Source organism: Aegilops tauschii, chromosome 4 (genome assembly GCF_002575655.3).
Source record: "Aegilops tauschii subsp. strangulata cultivar AL8/78 chromosome 4, Aet v6.0, whole genome shotgun sequence".
NCBI lineage: Eukaryota > Viridiplantae > Streptophyta > Magnoliopsida > Poales > Poaceae > Aegilops > Aegilops tauschii.
The window spans coordinates 355,603,615-355,616,091 of record NC_053038.3 but is presented as its reverse complement, the minus strand read 5'-3'; positions in this window follow the sequence as shown (position 1 = coordinate 355,616,091).

Genomic DNA, 12,477 nt, shown 5'->3' with positions numbered 1-12,477 from the left:
CATGTTGCTGTTTCAAAACAGAAAGTTTACCGCTGTTGCAAAAATTCCCCAGAAAAGTCAGAGTATGATAAAATGTTGAAACTTTTTGAACAGTAAGCTCTGATAAATTTTCTATAGTGTGATAAATTTTCATTTTTTGGAGTTAGGGAAGTATGATGAATCTTGCATTCTTTACAGACTATACTGTTTTGGCAGATTGTTGTTATGTTTGCATCGTTTGCATAAGTTTGCTTGTTTAATGATTCTATTTGAGGATAGGAGTATTAAATATGCATAGGAATTTAGTATGCAATGTTGAATAATAATTTTAGTGATTTGCTACAGTACAGAATGATAAAGTTTTTGCATTGATTTATACTTACTTATCTCACGAGTTCTTGTTGAGTTTTGTGTGAATGAAGTTTTTGAGATTTAGGAAAACCGTGATATAAAAGGAATTAAGGAGACACAAAAGCTCAAGCTTGGGGATGCCCAAGGCATCCCAAGATAATATTTCAAGAAGTCTCAAGCATCTAAGCTTGGGGATGCCCCGGTAGGCATCCCACCTTTCTTCTTCAACAATTATCGGTTAGTATCGGTTGAACCTAAGTTTTTGCTTCTTCACATGATGTGTGCTATTCTTGGAATGTCATTTTATTTTATTTTTGTTTGCTGTTTTAATAAAATACTTAGATCTGAAACTTTTAAATAAGAGGGAGTCCTCGCATAGCTATCTATTTACTTAACTACTCGCATGATCTTCACTTATATCTTTTTGGAGTAGTTTGTCATTTACTCTTGTGTTTCACTTAATCCTATGAGTAAATTGTTGAATAAATTGAATGTCATGAAGTTGAAATCATATCATGCCTAGTGGTACCTTCACATTGGGTTTAGAAAGTGAAATCTTTTGAGGCTTGACAATCACAATATTGGTCATACAAGCAATTCACAAATAATTAGTATAAGGAAGAGACTTTCACATGCAAATACACTATCATGGAGATCTTTTGTGATTGTGAGCCCCCATCAAAATATTATATGCCAAAATTGTTGACGATGGACAAGGAAGACAACTTAATGATTTATATATGTTTGCTCATATTCACATAGAAGTCATATTGTCATAGATCCTTCAACATGTGGTGCTTGCCCCGCATCTTTGCTAGCCAAAAATTCCGCACCAAGTAGAGATACTACTTGTGCATCCAAAAACCCTTAAACCCAAATCTTATTTTTTTCAAATGTCCACCATACCTACCTAAGGATTGAGCAAGATCCTTCAAGTAAGTTGTCATCGGTGCAATACAGCGTTGTACGAACTTATGATGGCAAAGCAATAAAAGCGACGGACTGCATAATAAAGGTTGCTATCATAAGGGGTAATATAACGTGACGTTCTTTTGCACTAAGGGATTGAGCATACAAACAAATAAGCGCATGGCAACCTCTACTTCCCTCTGCAAAGGGCCTATCTTTTACTTTTCAGTATTTACTTTTATGCAAAAGTCAAAGTTTTTCTCTGTATTACTTTTTATTTTTCTCTTTTGGCAAGCATCATGTGGTGAGGAAAGATCTAGGCACATATGTCTAGTTGAATATGGGTAGCATGAGTTATTATTTTTGACATCACCCTTGAGGTGAATACGTTGGGAGGCAAAACAATAAGCCCCTATATTTCTATATGTCCGGTTGAAACGTTTTGCTCATGTGTATGCGGTGAGTGTTAGCAATCATAGAAGACTATATGATGGTTGAGTATGTGGAGCTCTTACTTAAACTCTATTTAATAAGTTGAATTGCAATTGCTTGGTGACTGAGAACATAGGTTGTTGATTTCAAGAGAATTCATTGTTTGAACCTTAACATCTGAATTGGTTGCCACTATAACATGAGAAGTTTTATGAGAAAGAATTGCTGTTATGATGCTAGGAAAAGTGATTGAAATTATCATTGATCAAACTTATGCACTTTGCTAGCATTCACACTTCATAAATTATTTCTTTTATCATTTAACTAGTCGAGGACGAGTAGGAATTAAGCTTGGGGATGCTGATACGTCTCCAAAGTATCTATAATTTATGAAGTATTCATGCTATTGTTTTGCCATTCTTGGGTGTTTTACAATCATTTTATGGCAACTTATATCATTTTTTGGGACTAACCTATTGACCCAGTGCCCAGTGCCAGTTGCAGTTTTTTGCTTGTTTTTTACATCGCGGGAAATCAATATCAAACGGAGTCCAAACGCAACGAAACTTTACGGAGATTTTTTCTGGACCAGAAGGAACCCAATGGGCCTGAGCTGCACCTGGGGGGTGCCTTGAGGGGGGCATAACCCACCAGGGCGCGGCAGGGCCCCCTGGCGCACCCAAGTGGGTTGTGCCCACCTCGGTGGCCTCCCGCACCCCCTCTTTGCACTATAAATTCCCAAATATTCCGTAACCCTTCAGGGTAGCCCTAGACGAGAAGTTCCGCCGCTGCAAGGCTCTATAGCCACCGAAAAACAATCTAGACCCCGTTCCGGCACCTTGCCGGAGGGGGGAATCATCTCCGGTGGCCATCTTCATCATCCCGGCGGCCACCACGATGAGGAGGGAGTAGTCCACCCTCGGGGCTGAGGGTTTGTACCAGTAGCTATGTGTTTGATCTCTCTCTCTCGTGATCTATATCATGGGCTTTGTTAATATAGTCGGATCATATGATGTTTATCCCCTCTATACTCTTGTTATGATGAATTGAATCTTTACCCTTTGAAGTTTTGTCTTGTTCGATTGAATATTCATATATGAGAACACATGATATATGTTTTGCAATATGAATACTTTAGGTGACAATGAGGTATCCTATTGATTCACTTGATATGTGTTATGGCATTCAACTCGCGGATTCCCGCGGTGATATTGGGGTAATCTATGAATAGGTGTTGATGCACGTTTTTATTATCTTTTCGCCGACAGAAACTTAGGGGTCTCTTTATAGTTCTTTGTGTGGATTGAGTATTATGAATATGAATTTGCTTTGGTGTTATTCTAGTACGAACTCTAGGTTAGATCGAACGGAAAAAATAGCTTTCTGTTATTTTAGTACGAACTCTTGAATAGATCGAACAGAAAGAATAGCTTTGAGGTGGTTTCGTGCTCTACAAACAATTCCCATCTTTTGTTCTCCGCTAATAGGAACTCGGGAGTGATTCTTTATTGCACTTCGAGGGATAATCATATGATCCAACTATGTTAGCATTGTTGAGAGGTTGCACTAGTGAAAGTACAGACCCTAGGCCTTGTTTTTAAGCATTGCAATACTGTTTTTGTGCCCGTTTACTATTTGCTACCTTGCTGTTTTTATTATTCAGATTATAAAAATATATTTCTACCATCAATATTACACTTGTATCACCATCTCTTTGCCGAACTAGTGCACCTATACAATTTGCCATTGTATTGGGTGTGTTGGGGACACAAGAGATTTCTTGTATTTGGTTGCAGGGTTGTTTGAGAGAGACCATCTTCATCCTACACCTCCCATGGATTGATAAACCTTAGGTCATCCACTTGAGGGAAAATTGCTACTGTCCTACAAAACTCTGCGCTTGGAGGCCCAACATGAGTCTACAAGAATAAAGTTGCGTAGTAGACATCAGTAGCTAATCCGCTCTTCCTCCTTTTGTTCTTCGCTCTCCTCATCATCTCTTTCATCCAATGAGCTCACAATTTCATCAATTTCTTCTTCCATAGACTCCTGCAAAATGTTATTCTCTTCTTGGATAGCGGAGGAGTCCTCAATATATGGTTTAACATAGGCATTAGAAGCATAATTATCATAACAATATTTAAGTATGGCAAAAATTTCAGATTTGTAAAGAGTAGCATCATACTTTTCAATCAAACAAGCAATTTCATAAGCACCCTTAAAAGCAATAAATTCTTCAATTTCTTGAACATCGTAGTAATTATAAACACCCTTAGCATACGATGATACGATTCCATTATCACTAAACTCAGATTGGTATGGAAGGTGTTTCTTAGGGTCTTCAGAACAACAAGTAAAATCATATATTTCACATAAATTCCAAGCATAGCATTGCAAACGATGAATTTGATCCGGTAAAAGTTTTCCTTTTTGAGATAAGCAGTGTCACACATAACAAGCATGCTCATCTAAAGATTCGCCCTCAACTAAGCTAGTTGGGGTTTCAGCACGAGCACATAGGGATCGAAGATGGTCCAAGTAAAAAGCTTCAGCAGTATGATAGATTTTGGGTGGTTCTTCAACCGTTGGTTTAGTAGGTACAACTAATTTTTTCTGGTATTTTGAGTTTCCTACCCATAACTAAAGATAGAAAACAAGAGCACAAAATAAAAATTACTTAGTGGTAAAGCAAACAAGCACACACGAGAATATTCACCCCACGCTATTGCTCCTCGACAACGGCGCTAGAAAAAGGTCTTGATAACCCACAAGTATAGGGGATCAGTTGTAGCCTCTTTCGGTAAGTAAGAGTGTCAAACCCAACAAGGAGCTAAAGGTAGAACAAATATTCTCTCAAGTTCTATCGACCACCGATACAACTCTACGCACGCTTAACGTTCACTTTACCTAGAACAAGTATGAAACTAGAAGTACTTTGTAGGTGTGATAGGATAGGTTTGCAAGATAATAAAGAGCACGTAAATAAAATCTAGGGGCTGTTTAGATAAAGACACAACTAAGTTAGTTTTAGTAGAGAGCTTTTTGTCATGGGAAAGTTATTTGTCCCTAGGCAATCGATAACTAGACCGGTAATCATTATTGCAATTTTATATGAGGGAGAGGCGTAAGCTAACATACTTTCTCTTCTTGGATCATATGCACTTATGATTGGAACTCTAGCAAGCATCCGCAACTACTAAAGATCATTAAGGTAAAACCCAATCATAGCATTAAAGTATCAAGTCCTCTTTATTCCCATACGCCATGACCCACTTATCCGTGTTTGTGTTTCAGTCACTCACGCAACACAGACAATAAGCAAACCATGAACATATTGCAAACCCTACAGCGGGGATCCCTCATGCTTGCGCGACACGAAGAGCACCATAGGACAGCACCAATAATAAAAGATGCAACTCAAACCAATCACGATCATCAATCAACCCATAGGACAAAACGGATCTACTCAAACATCATAGGATAGCCATACATCATTGGGAAATAATATATAGCGTTGAGAACCATGTTTAAGTAGAGATTATAGTGGGGAGAAGGGGTGTTACACCGCTGCATAGAGGGGGAGAGAGTTGGTGATGACGGCAGCGAAGTTGTTGGTGTAGATTGTCATTGCGATGATGACCCCGGCGGCGTTCCGGCGCCACCGGTAGAGAGGGGGAGAGAGCCCCTCTTCATGTTCTTCCTTGACCTTCCCCCTAGATGGGAGAAGGGTTTCCCCTCTGGTCCTTGGCTGCCATGGCAGCGGGGGGGCGAGAGCCCCTCCGAGATTGGATCTCTCTCTGTTTCCTTCTGTTTCTGCGTTCCCAGATTCTGGCCTTTCACCATTTCTTAAATTCCCGGAGATCAGTAACTCTGATTGGGCTGAAATTTTAACACGATTTTTATCCAGATATTAACTTTCTTGCGCCAGAAGAAGGGCACCAACCTCCTTACGGAGTGGCCACAAGGGCCCAGGGCGCGCCCTCCATCCTTATGGGCCCCTCGGGCATCGTCTCACGTTGATTCCACTTCCCAAAATTCACATATATTCCAAAAAAAATCCGTAAGTTTTTATCCCGTTTGGACTCCGTTTGATACGAATTTTCTGCGAAACAAAAAATATGCAACAAACAGGAACTAGCACTGGGCACTGGATCAATATGTTAGTCCAAAAAAATCATATAAATTTTTGCCAAAAGTATGTAAAAGTTGTAGAATATTGGCATGGAACAATAAAAAATTATAGATACGACGGAGACATATCAATATCATGTAATGACGAAGTCTAACTTTCTTGGTATGCATCGGCATGTCATAAAAGAACAATTCATGCACATAAAGTAAAGGCCAATGCATAGTATAAACAATTTGTTGCAATTTTATCGTATTGGAAACATAGAGAGGCAGAGATGTAGTTCCTCTCTCATAATAATTGCAAGTAGGAGCAGCAAGCACATGCATATTATATTTATAAAAATCATCATGTGTAGTAGTAAAACGCAACCCATCAATATAATCCTTAATAAGCGCAAACTTCTCCAATATAGTGTAATTGGGAGAATTCAAAAAGATAATAGGACTATCATGCGTGGGTGCAATAGCAACAATTTCATTCTTAACATAAGGAACTATAGCAAGTTCATCTCCATAAGCATAATTCATATTGGCGTAATGGCCACAAGCATAGCAAGCATCAAGTTCATCAAAAAGGATATTTCAAATGAATCAAAGGGATCATAGAAATTATCATAGCAATCATCCTTCGGTAAGCACAAAGGGAAATTAAACAATGTATGAGTTTAAGAGTTAATCTCATTAGAAGGTGGGCATGGGTGATAAATCCGCTCTTCCTCCTTTTGTTCTTCGCTCTCCTCGTCATCTTTTTCATCTAATGAGCTCACAGTTTCAACAATTTCTTCTTCCATAGATTCCTGCAAAATATTAGTCTCTTCTTGGATAGCGGAGACTTTCTCAATAAATGCATCAATATCGGCATTGTATTCACAATTCTCATAGCAATATTTAAGTATAGCAAAAATTCAGGTCTATAAACATCATCATCAAAAGCTTCATACTTTTCAAACAAAGATTCAATTTCATAAGCACCCTTAAAAGCAACAAATTCTTCTATTCGTTCCACATCATAGCAATCATAAATACCATTAGCATAAGAAGCCAAGGTTTAATTATTATTAAATTTACATGAAAAGGGAAGGTGTGGAGCCTTCATCCTAGAGCAACAAGTATAATCATATCTCAAGCATACTTCCTGAGCATACCAATGCAACATATGAATTTGATCCCATAATAGTTTCCCTTTTTGAGTCAAGCGATAATCCCTAAAGTATTCATGTTGATCCAACGTGTCTCCCATTATATAATTGAATGGGATTTTCTCAGGATTATTAAAGTAGTGCATAATATCTTTCACATAATGAGCATCGAGGGTTTTAGGAGGTTCCCCATCTCCATGAGTAGCAAGTACACCTAATTTTCTTTGGTATTTCGTGTTCCATATCCATAACTAAAGATAGAGAACAACTTAGAACAACAAATAAAATCTACTTAGTGATAAAGCAAACAAGCACACACGAGAATATTCACCCCACGCTATTGCTCCCCGGCAACGGCGCCAGAAAAAGGTCTTGATAACCCACAAGTATAGGGGATCAGTTGTAGCCTTTCTTGATAAATAAGAGTGTCGAACCCAACGAGGAGCTTAAGGTAGGATTTGTATTCCCTTCAAGTTCTATCGACCACCGATACAACTCTACGCACACTTAACGTTTGCTTTACCTAGAACAAGTATGAAACTAGAAGTACTTTGTAGGTGTTGTTGGATAGGTTTGCAAGATAATAAAGAGTACGTAAATAAAAACTAGGGGCTATTTAGATAAAGAAACAACTAAGTTAGTTTTAGTAAAGAGTTTTTTGTCACGAGAAAGTTATTTGTCCCTAGGCAATCGATAACCAGAACGGTAATCATTATTGCAATTTTATATGAGGGAGAGGCATAAGCTAACATACTTTCTCTTCTTGGATCATATGCACTTATGATTGGAACTCTACAAGCATCCGCAACTACTAAATATCATTAAGGTAAAACCCAACCATAGCATTAAAGTATCAAGTCCTCTTTATTCCCATACGCCATAACCCACTTATCCGTGTTTGTGTTTCTTTCACTCACGCAACGCAAACAATAAGCAAACCATGAACATATTGAAACCCTATAGTGGAGATACCTCACGCTTGCGCGACACGGGGAGAACCATAGGATAGCACCAATAATAAAACATGCAACTCAAACCAATCACGATCATCAATCAACCCATACGACAAAACGGATCTACTCAAACATCATAGGATAGCCATACATCATTGGGAAATAATATATAGCGTTGAGCACCATGTTTAAGTAGAGATTACAGCGGGTAAAAGAGAGGTTACACCGCTGCATAGAGGGGGAGAGAGTTGGTGATGACGGCGGCGAAGTTGTTGGTGTAGATCGCCGTCATGATGATGGCCCCGGCGGCGTTCCGGCGCCACCGGGAGAGAGGGGGAGAGAGCCCCCTACTTCTTCTTCTTCCTTGACCTTCGCCCTAGATGGGAGAAGGGTCTCCCCTCTAGTACATGGCCTCCATGGCGGTGAAGGGGCGGGAGCCCCTCCGGGATTGGATCTCCCTCTCTGTTTCTGCGCTCCCAGATTCTCGCCTTTCACCGTTTCTTAAATTCCCGGAAATCCCTAACTCCGATTGGGCTGAAATTTTAACACGATTTTTATCCAGATATTAGCTTTCTTGCGGCCGAAGAAGGGCACCAACCGCCTGACGGGGTGACCACAAGGGCCCAGGGCGCACCCTACCCCCTGGTGTGCGCCCCTCTGCCTTGTGGCCCCCTCGGGCATCGTCTCTCGTTGATTCTTTTTCCCAAAAATCACATATATTCCCAAAAAAAAATCTCCGTAAGTTTTTATTGCGTTTGGACTCCGTTTGATATGGATTTTCTGCGAAACAAAAAACATGCAACAAACAGGAACTGGCACTGGGCACTGGATCAATATGTTAGTCCCAGAAATAGTATAAAAAGTTGCCAAAAGTATGTAAAAATTGTAGAATGTTGGCATGGAACAATCAAAAATTATAGATACGACAGAGACGTATCAACTATCATTATCAACTTTGCATCTTTTGGCATCAATATTATGAATATGCGAATCACTACGATCGAGATTCAATAAACCATTCACATTGAGTGTATGACCATAGAATGTTTTATTCATGTAAACAGAATAACAATTATTCTCTAACTTAAATGAGTAACCATATTGCAATAAACACGATCTAATCATGTTCATGCTTAACACAAACACCAAATAACATTTATTTAGGCTCAACGCTAATCCCGAAGGTAGAGGGAGTGTGCGATGGTGATCATATCAATGTTGGAAACACTTCCAACACACATCGTCACCTCGCCCTTAACTAGTCTCCGTTTATTCTGCAACTCCTGTTTCGAGTTACTAATCCTAGCAACTGAACCGGTATCAAATACCCAAGCGCTACTACGAGCACTAGTAAGGTACACATCAATAACATGTATATCAAATATACCTTTGTTTACTTTGCCATCCTTCTTATCTACCAAATATTTGGGGCAGTTCCGCTTCCAGTGACCATTTTCCTTGCAGTAAAAGCACTCAGTTTCAGGCTTGGGTCCAGCTTTGGGCTTCTTCATGTGAACGGCAACTTGCTTGCTGTTCTTCTTGAAGTTCCCTTTCTTTCCCTTGCCTTTTTTTTAAAAACTGGTGGTCTTGTTAACCATCAACACTTGATGCTCCTTTTTTATTTCTACCTCCGCCAATTTCAGCATCGCGAAGAGCTTGGGAATCGTTTTCGTCATCCCTTGCATATTTATAGTTCATCACGAAGCTCTAGTGGCTTGGTGATAGTGACTGGAGAAATCTGTCAATCACTATCTTATCTGGAAGATTAACTCCCACTTGTTTCAAGTGATTGTAGTACCCCGACATTCTAAGCACATGCTCACTGACTTAGCTATTCTCCTCCATCTTGTAGGCAAAGTACTTGTCAGATGTCTCATACCTCTCAACACGGGCATGAGCCTGAAATACTAATTTCAGCTCTTGGAACATCGCATATGTTCCATGGCGTTCAAAACGTCCTTGGAGCCTCGATTCTAAGCCGTAAAGCATGGCGCATTAAACTATCAAGTAGTCATCAGATCGAACTTGCCAAACGTTCATAACATCCGCGGGAGCTCCTGCAGCGGGTCTGTCACCTAGCGGTGCATAAAGGGCATAATTCTTCTATGCAGCAATGAGGATAATCCTCAGATCACAGACCCAATCCGCATTATTGCTACCATCATCTTTCCACTTAGTTTTCTCTAGGATCGTATCAAAAACAGGAGAGCTACATCACGAGCTATTGATCTACAACATAATTTGCAAAAACATTTTGACTGTGTTCATGATAAATTAAGTTCAATTAATCAAGTTACTAATGAACTCCCACTTAAATTAACATCCCTCAAGTTATGTAAGTGATACATGATCCAAATCAACTAACCCATGTCCGATTATCACGTGAGATGGGGTAGTCATCAATGGTGAACATCTCCATGTTGATCATATCTACTATATGACTCATGTTCGACCTTCCGGTCTCCAGTGTTCCGAGACCATGTCTGTACATGCTAGGCTCGTCAAGTTTAACCCAAGTATTCTGCTTATGCAAAAACTGGCTTACACCCGTTGTATGTGAACATAGAGTCTATCACACCCAATCATCACGAGGTGCTTCAAAACGACGAACTTTAGCAACGGTGCATACTCAGGGAGAACACTTTTATCTTGAAATTAAGTAAAGGGATCATATTATAATGCTACCGTCGTTCTAAGCAAAATAAGATGCATAAAGGATAAACATCACATGCAATCAAAATATGTGACATGATATAGCCATCATCATCTTGTGCTTTTGATCTCCATCTCCAAAGCATCGGCATGATCTCCACGTCAACGGCTTGACACCTTGATCTCCATCGTAGCGTCGGGGTCGTCTCGCCAACTATTGCTTCTACAACTATTGCTAACGCATAGCGATAAAGTAAAGCAATTACATGGCGCTTGCATTTCACAGAATAATTAATAGACAACCCTAAGGCTCCTTCCGGTTATCGATATTACAAAACATGATCATCTCATACAAAAACGTATATTACATCACGTCTTGACCATATCACATCACAACATACCTTGCAAAAATAAGTTAGACGTCCTCTACTTTGTTGTTGCAACTTTTATGTGGCTGCTACGGGCAACTAGCAAGAACCGTTCTTACCTATGCAAAACCACAACGATGATTTATCAAGTTTGCTGTTTTAACCTTCTCAAGGACCGACCGTAGTCAAATTCGATTCAACTAAAGTAGGAGAAACGGACACCCGCCAGCCACCTTTATGCAAAACAAGTTGCATGTCAGTCGGTGGAACCGGTCTCATGTACGTGGACATGTGAGGTTGGTCCGGGCCGCTTCATCCCACAATACCGCCGAATCAAAATAAGACGTTGGTGGTATGCAGTATGAACATCACCGCCCACAACTCCTTTGTGTTCTACTCGTGCATATCATCTACGCATAGACCTGGCTCATAATGCCACTGTTGGGGAACGTTGCATGGAAAACAAAAAAATTCTACGCACACGCAAGATCTATCCATGGAGATGCATAACAATGATAGGGGAGAGCATCTTCATACCCTTGAAGATCGCTAAGCGGAATCGTTTATCAACGTGGTTGATGTAGTCGTACACCTCCATGATCCGTCCCTATGAAGTACCGACGTACGACACCTCTGCGTTCAATACACGTTCAGCTCGATGACGTCCTCACCTTCTTGATCCAGCAAGAGGGGCAAAGTAGTAGATGAGTTCCGGCAGCACGGCGGCGTGGTGACGGTGGTGGTGAAGAACAATCTCCGCAGGGCTTCGCCAAGCACAACGGGACCTAGATGGAGGATAAACTAGAGGGGCGGGGTTGCCGGCACATGACTTGGTGAATCTTGATGTGTTTCGGGTGCTAGCCCTGTCCCTCTATTTATATGTTGAGCCCTGGGGTCGTAACTTGGAGAAAGAGCCTCCTCAAAGTCGGTTTAGCCCGCAAGGCAAGAGTCCTTCTCAGACTCCAGGACCAGACGCCAGGGTCCCTGGCGTCTGGCCCCTGGCCTCCGCAAAACTGCCTTTTGCATCTTCTAAAAGCCTCGTGGGCTTTACCCATTGGCCCAAATAAAGTGTTCTCGTGCCCGAACATTTCGGGAAACATCCGAAACCCCTTCCGGTGAATTCTGGAACCCTTCCGGAGATCAAACACAATTATCCCATATATCAATCTTTACCTCTAGACTATTCCGGAGCTCCTCGTCATGTCCGTGATCTCATCCGGAACTCCGAACAACATTCGGTCACCAACATACATAACTCATATAATACTATATCGTCAACGAACGTTAAGCGTGCGGACCCTACGGGTTCGAGAATGATGTAGACATGACAGAGACGCCTCTCCACTCAATAGCCAATGGCGGGACCTGGATGCCCATATTGGTTCCTACATATTCTACGAAGATCTTTTATCGTTCGAACCTTTTATGACAACATACATAGTTCCCTTTGTCCATCGGTATGTTACTTGCCCGAGATTCGATCGTCGGTATCTCCATACCTAGTTCAATCTCGTCACCGGCAAGTCTATTTACTCGTTCTGTAATACATCATCTTGTAACTAA